Source organism: Macadamia integrifolia, unplaced genomic scaffold (genome assembly GCF_013358625.1).
Source record: "Macadamia integrifolia cultivar HAES 741 unplaced genomic scaffold, SCU_Mint_v3 scaffold750, whole genome shotgun sequence".
NCBI classification, from domain to species: domain Eukaryota; kingdom Viridiplantae; phylum Streptophyta; class Magnoliopsida; order Proteales; family Proteaceae; genus Macadamia; species Macadamia integrifolia.
This window is the reverse complement of record NW_024870531.1, coordinates 51,089-61,318: the sequence shown is the minus strand read 5'-3', so window position 1 is coordinate 61,318 and position 10,230 is coordinate 51,089. Positions and strand designations below refer to the sequence as shown.

Sequence of the window (10,230 nt, the reverse complement as noted above, 5' to 3'; positions counted from 1 at the left end):
TAAAATGATATTAAAAAATTGAGTTTTTCCTCAGTTATAATTTTAAGAAGGTTTAAGTTTGATGCTCTTTTATTTAAAATAAAAAGTTTGATCTCTTTTTTATAAGTACATAAGATTATTATTTAAAATAAAGAAATATTTGTTTTCACTTCAATCATAAGTGAACAAAATAAAGGAAATCTCTCCAGTGATTTATGTCAAGATTGAGAGATTGAAGGGGTCTAAGCACAGAAGACTGGAATTGGAGAGAGAGTTTCAAAGACGAAACAGGTACATCTTTCACTCCTTCCCACTTCTTTGTCTTCCTCCAATGAATATCAATGGTGGCTGCTGTTGTTGCCTTTGTAATTGACTCTTCTTCTTTATCTGCAACTGCATTGTGGTTGCTATGGCTGTTGCTGTTCTGTGGCATTGGGGTTGGCTGCCACCACTGCTGTTGGGTGGTAGCGGTGATGATGCTTGTTGCTTTGGGGCAGTGGGGTGGCTTGCTACTACACTGGCAGTGGTGGTGGTGTGCTACTGCTGTATTGCTAGCAGAGCATATATACTTAAGGGGCATGTTTCCTGTCTGGAGCTGTAGCCACTGCTACTGGGCAGGAAACACCCTCCCTGTATTAGACTCAAATTCAATGTATACCCTTCTATGTATTAGCATTTTCTCCTTGTATATTTAACCATCTATTTCTTTTAGAGAAAATTGCCATTTCACATTCCACGGTAGATAAGCTTATCTTAATGGTCTACCTAATTCTTCCCACATGGTAAAATGATTTGGAAATTTTGACTGTTGAGTACACAAAGGCATCTAGATAGTTCACTTGTCAAATTTCATATTCAAATTCAACCATATAGTTCCCAATGTATTAGTACGCATATCATGCATGCCTACACTACTCCGACCATTACTATGCATTACCATAGTTTTGGAATGAATGAGGTCCCTGGGGTCTACTTGTACACAAATTAGGCCCCAACCAACATCTCACAATTTTTTTTTTTTTTTTGGGACAATCACATATACTTTGCCCTTTCTTTGAAGAAGATTTATTTATGGGATATTCACAGAACTTTATATGTTTTATTTTATCAAATGAAACTGAAACTTAATGTGTGAGCAAGAAACCTAAGGTCTAAAACAAAAAAATCCTAAGGTCTCTTCATGTCATGGAGAGGGGATTGCTTTTCAATCTTGCGTCAAGTTGACCCATATTTCTTTTCCCACACCAAGTTTGGCAGGAGTCAACCTGATTTATAGGTCAGATTGTGTTGTTTGTACCCCCTTCTTTTCTGAGGCCCCGTTTATTTGACAAGTAAAAAGGAGTGGGAAGGAAAAAGTTGTGGATCCCACATATAATGGGGTTAACGCATTGTAAAGATAGGGATTTTTTTTTGGGGGGGTAAAAAAAGGCAAGAAAATGATGATACGTAATAATAATAATAACAAAAAAAATATATAATGTATATCTCCACATTTTTAACAAAATTCTACTAAATAGGGTAGGACTTCTTGGGGGAGATAACTCTCTTGCCACATATGTGGATAAAACATTTAATGCATGTAGTCTATTACTTTATCACTTCATGCAAATAAACAACTTCGATTTTTTAAATTTTATACAAAACCTTCATTATATCCCACCCCTTTATTCTCACCCACTTTTATCCATCTAATAAACAGGTATTTCGAAAAATCATGGTCAATTTGTCATGCATCCTCTCACTCTCTCCTCCCTGACATGTGGGCCCATTGTAAACGAATCATGTGGGGTCTCTTTTTGTGCTTCCATTCGCTTGGAAATTCTATCCCATCACAACATGATGATCCATTGCTCTAAACATTTTAAACATGAGATAAGCATAATCATATGGCCCAATGCCCAATAATGAGGTCATTTCACCCATGGTGATGGAATTCTTCTTTCTCTAAGGAGAAGGAAAACTTTCACGTAATCAGGTTATCAAGTTCAAGAGTTTAGTAGCTGTTTGATGTATACAATTTCTGCCTCCCTTACAAGTATGAGCTTTTAGGTGAAATGATAGCAAACATGGAATTACAATTGGGAGATCGAGTGTTGAACTCTAGGGAAATAGGAAGTGCCGGAGGGAGTTTTTTTCCCTGCTTCTTTTCCCTTGATGTCAAGTGTGGGCACATGTATGAATAACGTTCAACAACCAAGATGGTCTGCAAGTGAGCGGGAGTGTTGATGTATACAATTCATGCCTCCCTTCCTTACAAGTTTGAACTTTTAGGTGAAACGATAGCGAACAATAGCAAAAACTAATCTTCTGTCCTATCGAAAGGAGGATGAATACAGGCTGATTAAACAACTGTAAATTATACTTCTTGGCTTGGCTTCCATCAAATCAGATCCTATTAATAGAACTTATTCTGTTGTTCATTTTAAAGTTCTTGGCCAAGTAACTGCACAACTTTGATACCTTTTCCATTCAAAAGAATTTTATGGTTGTCAAATAATTTGCCACATGAATTGAATTCTTCTATATTGCAAGAAGGGAGAACAAAATAAATGGTTTAGGCCCTATGATTGATGTATTCATGATCAACAAATCTACAGAGTGGTGCATTTCATGGCTTTGATTGTAAACACTGAACTTTAAATGGTACTGTCGTATACAATATTTGCTGTTACCTGTTAACACTGATTCATGGGGATACAGGAGTACAGGACACCACCCACTCAGGCCAAGGTGGTTTGGAAATGAAAGATACATGGATGTGTGTGAAGCATGAATTTACTTGCATCCTCAACCCTATCACCTAATCTCATAACATGTAAAGATCTTTCCCCATAAGGAGCTTCTTCCCTTTACCTACTCCCAATCTCTGAATTTTTAAAAGATAAAAAGAAATATACAGGATTCAAGCTTAAATGAACCATTCCATTCTCTGATGCTTCATTGGCAATGGCTCCCGCGTCCATTTTCATTCTCCTCTTCTCTTTCATCAAATATGGGGTTCTCTTTTCGTAGATGCCAAGATGTTCATGGTTCTAATGGATGATGAACCTGTTATTTCATATAAAACCATTCATAACAATCTGAGGTTTGACCCCCATTGTCTTCAAGGATATAGAACCTGAATACAAGAGGCTTTGAGGCTATAAGTTGTTAAAAGACTTAATTTCAGTGTTGTGACTGTTTACTGTAGTTCCCTCATGATTATACAATGGCTTTTTATAGCTTCCCTTTCTTTCCTTTGTTAAGTAATCTAGTTATAATCTGACTTGTAGGAGTGATGAAGATGCTTTGATTTACAAGGACAGCATTATTAGTAAGCATGACAATTTCTTAGAATCACTCCTTCAAAAGGCTCCTACACAAAACTCTACAGCTACACACATTTGCTTAATGGGTTTGCAGTCCATCTCACATCAGAGGAGGTGCATTCATACTCAGAAGATCGACATGCATTAGCATTATCGACCTAAAATGAATTCCAAGAATGCATACCAAACATAGTTTAAGGTGTTCCTTAGATAATATAATTAACAGTCTATGGCCATGAACTCCCATGATAAAAGCATGATTGCAAGAACCTACAGTTCTCATCTTTGACTGTTATAAAATAGTGTTTGAAGAATGGGATTTGAGGATTTTTTTAAATTTTCTCTTTTGCAGGCTGTCAATAGTCTTCGAAATGCCGAGGGAGTTTGAAATATGGAGGAGAATATAAAGATGGAAAAGATGACAACATACACACCAGAGTTTTTGAGAATCCCTACTGGTGTTTGGCCAGCTTTAGGAGGAGATAGGAATTCTGGAGAGGGGGTTGTGATAGGTATGATTGACACTGGGATCAATCCAAACCATCCTAGCTTTATGAACCAGTTATCTGGAGTTGGTTCATATTTAAATAGAACAAAGTTCAAGGGATATGCACAACCGGCAATGGGTTCCCCCAAACAACATGTAATGACAAGATAGTAAGGGCACATTACTACGCGCGTGGTGCAATTGCTGCTGGTGAATTTAATGCCACACGTGATTATGCATCACCTTTTGATGCCGATGGCCATGGCAGGCAAGTCCACTCTACAGATCCAAGTGATTGAAATAGTCATTTTATTAGAAAATTATCTACAGTTTTTTCCTACACATCTTCTATTTGTGTCTCTTTCTTAACTTATGCTTATTAATATGCCTATCTGTCATTTCATCAATGTGCAATGACAGTCATGCAGCCTCTACTGCTGCTGGAAATCACCAAATTCCAGTGATTGTAAATGGATTCAACTATGTATATGCAAGTGGGATGGCTCCTGGTGCTGGGTAATAAATTAAACTCTTAGAAGACTAATCAAAAATTTCTGATGGCTTATTTCATTGTGTCCTTCATGCTTGGATTTGGCATTGTTGATGAACTCTAAACTCTGTGGAATTTATATTTGTTTCCACTTGTTTTCATAGGATTGCAGCATACTTTGGAGGTTATATGGCTGATGTTGTGGCTGCAGTTGATCAGGTTAGAGGAAAACCAATGAATTAGTTTTTATCTAGATTTTGAGGTTATGTTGTTTAATAAAAATATATGACAATACTAGTTCTTCAAATTACTTGATAGCATGTCTTGGTTGCAATTAGGCTGTTGAAGATGGAGTCGATATTCTAAGCCTCTCTCTATAGGGTCATCTCCTAATAATCATGTGCCTTCTTTCTCAACACACTTGAAATTGAATTACTCTTAGCTACAAATGCTAGAGTTGTGGTTGTTCAGGCGGCTGGCGATGCCGGGCCTTTTTCAAGTAGCATGCTTTCTTTTAGCCCATGGATCACAAGTGTTGCTGCCTCTACCACTGATCGCAATATAGCAATACAATCATTTTAGGCAATGGACAAAGCTTCTCTGGCCCTAGCCTTGCGCGTAAATTTTAATCCTTAATTCCCTACAATATATTCATCAGAAACATGGAATTTCATTACTCTGTTAGTTTCTTTCTTGTTCTCTGTTCTTATTCTATACCATCAATGGATCTGGTGGTTATGGTTTTATTTGGTGCTATTTGCAAGAATTATCCCTTTGTCTTTTTTTTACAGCTCCCACCGCCAGAGAAGTGCAATTTCCAATTGCTGCAGCGGAAGATGTGTGCAGTAGGGACGACAGAACAGATGTATTGGTGTACTGTTATGACCCAGAGTACTTCATCCAATCATTGGTTGGAGGGAAGTTGATCATCTGCACTTACACCAATAACTTTGACTTCGATCCTTCAGGTGTTGCCATGATTGCAGAAACAATTCAGAATGTTGGGGCTGCCGGATTTATACTGACAATGGACGCTGCTGACATTGGAGTCCATGAAATCGACGGCACAACATTGACCCTGCGAGTCCCGGGCATCATGATAAACAACTTGAATTCCACAGCCATATGTCTCATGACCATTTGGTTAGAACACAATTATGATGAAATAGTGCCCAGTTCTTCTCAGAAGAATAACAAAACAAACATGATAAAAGAAATCAGAAAAAGGCATGGGGTGCACCCAGTTTAAACATTCTGATTGTGACATGGAAATGTGGTTCACACTCTTGCATAAATAAATCCAATCTCTGTCAAAGGTTTCCTTAATTTCTGTTGGAAACAAAGAAGCTCAAGGAATTGAGATTACCTGTTTTCTTCTGCAGGCTCTGTGGGAGTACTACTACTCTCATACCATACGTAACAGGAATGGAGATGCAGTGGATTTTACAGCAACAGCGAGGATTTTAGATGGACGAACGGCATACACAGGGCAGGGGCCCATTGTTGCATCCTACTCATCTAGAAGCCCCGATCTGAATAATCGCTTCTTCCAGAGTGCTGATGTCCTCAAACCAAATGTTATGGCTCCAGGTTCCTCTATGTGGGCTGCATGGAGTCCTAATAGTGACGGAGAACCCTACATAGAAGGTAAAATATGTTAACAAATAAAACACTGAAACCATTTCCATTCTTTCATGTGTGTGCCACATTTGAAGCATATCCATGTTTGGCATTCAATGGTAAAGTGCACATTTGCTGTATGTGGTCTCCAGGCCAGAATTTTGCACTTGCGTCTGGCACAAGCATGGCTACCCCTCACATAGCAGGCATAGAGGCATTGATCAAGCAGAATCACCCAGATTGGAGCCCAGCTGCTATTGTATCAGCGATGATGACTACAGCCAATGTAACAGATCATTTAGGAGCTCCGATTCTAGCCCAACCTCCTTTCAGCCTAGGAGCTCCAATTATACCTCAACAGTCTTACAGACTTGTTCCTGCAACCCCATTTGATTTTGGCTCTGGGGCAATCAACCCAGCTCGAGCCTTAGACCCAGGACTAGTTTCGACATCAAATTCATGGACTACATACAATTCCTATGTGCTGTGCCCGGTGTGGAGGATAATTCTGTTAGACAAGTAGTGGGCATTGAGTGCCCAACCAAGGAGGAGGCATGGTGTTCAGATTTGAATACAGCAAGTATCACAGTTTCTAATTTGGTTCGGTCCAGGATGGTGGACCGGAGGGTGACAAATGTCTATAGCGAGAAGGAGAAATATCCAGTGATGCTGAAAGAGCCAAGGGGCGTGGCAGTCACTGTGTCACCGATGGTTTTCGAGATAAGTCCGAATGCATCCAGAGACATTAAGATTTTCCTAGAACCAAAAGGGGCAACAAACACTTACACCTTTGGGGAGCTGGTATTAGAGGGGAGTACGAATCATGTTGTTAGAGTTCCCCTGGCTGTTATGTTAGCAGTGCCATAGGGTCTTGAAATCTTTGGCTATGGTAATTTGAGATTGTTATTTAAGTTATACTTCTCCTGTCAAGTTTCTAGTTCTTAAAAGCACAACTGGTAGTATTTGGAGACTAGAAGGAAAGCCTAAATAGATCCTTAAATGATGTTTGGACCACTATAAATTAAAAAGCAAATCTGTGATACATGTTTGGCCATATCATTGAATATGGACATGGACATTGTGTCTTCTTGTTCAGTGTTTCAGATTTACAAACTTTGGCACAAACTGGTCAAGTGAACTTTGGACTCTGCTTATAGGGAAGTTATTGGGGGAGATGCCTTCTTCTTTCTCTTCAATGTGGTAAACCTTATAAGAATTGGACCTTGTCTTCTGTACCAGCAAGGTTTTTTGGCGGTATGGAGCTGACATCCAACCATATGCTTAGAAACAGAATCACATGAAAGAAAGTCGGGCATTCGAACAAACAAATACGAAGGGAGTTGGACATGGACATACAACTCCAACTCCGAGAATGGCTATACAGTATATTCCAAATGCAAGGTTTTGATTATTTGGTGCCATACTGCCAGGGATATCTAAGTTTTTCAACTTAACAATCTCACCTATTACATATAAAACTCACTTGTATAATGACAGGAGACAGTTTCTTAGGCCTAATTGTTTTCCAGGTCTTAGTCCGAGTTTAATATTTTGAGCTAATTTGCAGAGTTTGTGCTTTATTTTTGGGCAGTAGGAGCAACTATAAAGGCAAAGCTTTACCTACATGTAAATGTCCATGGCAAATCTTGGCATGGGACCTGTAGAACGGACTCATGTTAAGTTGGCTCGTCAAGAGACCGGGCTTGGACCAGGAGGAAGAGTAAACTCCCATCCAGCCCAGGGGGATTCCTATCCCCCAGCCAATGGGAGCGCAGGAGAGGCTGAAACATGATTTTTATACAGGGGGAGAGTGTCAGACTCGGGGAGAAAGAGTGTGTGTGAAGGATCTACACAGTACACATCATTGCTGTGTAGATCATTTTCCCTTTACAATGTAAGTAGGAAATATGAACCAGAGATGATTCTTGCTTTTCTAAACTCACAAAGAGAATTTGAGATAGGTGTTTATTCATATACATATCATACAAGTTTGATCTATTAAATTAAAAGTTGGAGCCCTGGGACTTCCTATAGTTCCCTAAATACATAAGAAAAAATTTCTTAAGGGATGCTCCTTAGTATGCTTTCCAATTTCAGATGGCTCAGGTACTCAAGAAATTGGCATTTGTCTCAGACCATTTCTCTAACAGTCTAAGAACAGAGGAAGAGATTACCCAAAAAAAAAAAAAAAGAACAGAGGAAGAAGCACTGAACTGTATAAGGAAAGGATGAGGTTGATCAAGTGATGATATCCTTTACTGGCAACACATCTCCTATGATATATGGACTACCACGCTCGATCTGATGAGGTTGATTGGGGATTGCTGAAATCCTTCTCTTCCTCCCTGGGCTCTCCACATGGAAAGTTACTATCACTGCTTTCTTTGTGCAACCCATCTCTTGAAATCCAGAAGCACCATTTCAATTCCTACAGAAAGACACAAAGAAGGAAGAGAATGAAATTAATTCACCAATGGGATGCCACTGAGGGAAAGGCAGTTACGTGGAACGATAGCGGTTGTTTCATATGAAGAACTGTGGCTATACCAGAGATTCCTTCTTACATCCCAGCAGTTGGAGTTGATCACAGAGCAAGCTCTTTTCTCCGACTGCGACCCTCTACTTCTTCCATCGTCCACTGTTCCTCCTTCGACTGTGGTCTCTCTCTCCCCTTTGTGTTTATCTGCAAACCCTTGTTCCGAAGCCAATAGGTTGCCCAGATCAGAGGATTTAAAAAAAAAAAAAAAAAAAAAAAAAAAAAAAAAAACCCAAGCAATGGCTCACCAGAATCAGAAGTTCACAGGTTGAAGGGTAGTCTGCTGCGAAGGAGATATGGAACCACTGAAATTGCTGCCTCATTTTGATATTGAAGTGAAAGGATGATGACTTCTGCTAAAGATAGTGATGATGCAGCTCAAGCTCCGTCAATCTTTCATTGTATGTTTTTTTTTTTTTTTCTTTTTCTGATCTTGAAAGCTAACTTTCTTGTGCAATGAAGACTCGTTACAAGCTTTTTTTCAGTGACGGGTGATTGTCTTTTTTAAGGCATTAGAGAAAAGCTTCTGCTTTCCTGTAACTCTCTGCAGTTTATATTCAGAAATAAAATTGTCTTTCGCTTCCAGTACTTTATTGATTTTCTTCCTATGGTTCTTGATGTTTATGTGTTGGGATTCTAGTATAGATTTCTCTCAGAATCGTTATTATGAAGATGAAGCCTTCTTTACCAAAAAAAGAAGATGAAGCCTTCATTAGTTACTTGAAAAATACTTTCAATACTGGCAGCAGCTGAAGTACATAAAATTTATAATGTGAGTTGCTTTATACGTGCTTTAATTGGGATTGTACAATGGTTACCATTTGCTGTTTCATATCATTATTTGTGTATTATATTTAGACTGGATTTCCTTCCAGATGATTTGTACATAAATAGCTGGGTGATTTCAGGTACCCTCATCACCTTTTCTTTCTTGAACTTCTCCAAAATGCAAAAAATTGTGTAATGCGATGGCAGATCCAGGAAGCAAGGTCACACTCGTACTGGATTTTCCCCATGTCATTGGAGTGTGCATTTCTTAAATTGCTTTCTTTACATGTTCAATTCAAAATTGAGATGATACTAGTTGGATCTTCATTTTTTTTTTTAGTTGTGTAGAAAAAGGGAAAGAAGGTACTTGGCGTGCAAATTAAAAGAAAAAAATAAACGTTTTGAGGGTCTTGGATCCCACTGCATCACCTCTCCTAGGTCATTCGATCTGAACTTGGAGTACATCTGATCTTGCCTTGACCAGGTTGCTGGGTTTTCTCTCAATTTGGATTATCTATTGCCCTGCGGTTCTACGTTTCTTTTGGAATCCTAACCTAAATGTTCAGAGGGTCTAGGATCCCGTGTGATTCTTGTTATCATCATCTATTGGTAAAGTACATGCCTACAGTATCTATGCCTATGGATATGAAAATGGTTAATTTTCACTCTTTTTAAGAGTAGCAAGTAGCAAATACTCATTCTACTTTTTTAGTTTCTCTTTGCATATACTGTAACTGCTTGTATGCAGCAGTCATAGTTGGGGCTGTCAAATCTAAAGTGGACTTTTACATTGTAATCCACATTGGATCAACTTCACCATGTAGGAAGTGTGATTTCCTGGAGTCTTGATGTACTTTACTGAAAAAGAGGATACATATGTAAGTTTCTTCATAGATCAGGTGGTTGCTTTTCCTTTGATTAGTAACCTAAGTTCCCTATTTTGAGGGTGATTTCGAAAGCATCTTTGCAGGGAAGTGGGGAATTAAGAAGCAGGTCAAGTTATCTTGAAATTGTAAAGGCAACCTTGCTACATTATTTGCTA

General features: G+C 38.8%; 1 pseudogene; it reads left to right on the top strand.

Moving 5' to 3' along the window:
- Positions 1-388: 388 nt before the first annotated feature.
- Positions 389-9,006, top strand: LOC122069884 (annotated as a pseudogene).
- The last annotated feature ends 1,224 nt before the right edge of the window (positions 9,007-10,230 follow it).